The sequence below is a fragment of the Oryzias melastigma genome, linkage group LG14 (assembly GCF_002922805.2).
Source record: "Oryzias melastigma strain HK-1 linkage group LG14, ASM292280v2, whole genome shotgun sequence".
NCBI classification, from domain to species: Eukaryota; Metazoa; Chordata; class Actinopteri; order Beloniformes; family Adrianichthyidae; genus Oryzias; species Oryzias melastigma.
Genome location: NC_050525.1, coordinates 2,941,851 through 2,942,336, shown reverse-complemented (window position 1 = coordinate 2,942,336; position 486 = coordinate 2,941,851). Strand labels below are relative to the sequence as shown.

Sequence of the window (486 nt, the reverse complement as noted above, 5' to 3'; positions counted from 1 at the left end):
AACAAAACACTAAATAAATGACATGTGTAAAAGATGTACAAGAGTACCTGAACTTAAGTATGGTGAGGGGAGGCCTCTCCCTCACACTGTGTTTCCAGGGATTTTTGTGAGCATGGAAATTTAGTCAAGTTTTAACTAGTCAAAAAAGATCAAGTGAAGCTCCACGTCTCATATCCAGAGCTAGTGCTAGCATCAACATTAGCACAAAATAAAATAATAAAATCATATTTACCAACATAATTAAAGACGTAACATTCAGAGAAGTATTTGTAACCTTTGTCTAACTTTGATAAGATTGTAAGGGAGGAATTTGACTTGTTCATTATCGCTCATGGGTACTTTTTGGAAGCTGGTGTGCAGGATTCCACAGGCAGGGTTATTGACATTTGTACTTTGATTTGTGAACTATCTAATAGAGAAAAACAAAAATAAATATTTGATTTTCCATTACAATTGGTAAGGCTACCTTTTGTTATTAACAGAATA

At 34.0% G+C, this 486-nt stretch overlaps 1 protein-coding gene across 4 annotated transcripts in view; it reads left to right on the top strand.

Annotated features, from left to right (window-relative positions):
* Positions 1-486, top strand: part of specc1 (sperm antigen with calponin homology and coiled-coil domains 1) — a 192,076-nt gene that overhangs the window by 141,428 nt on the left and 50,162 nt on the right. The gene's annotated exons all lie outside the window — the stretch shown is intronic.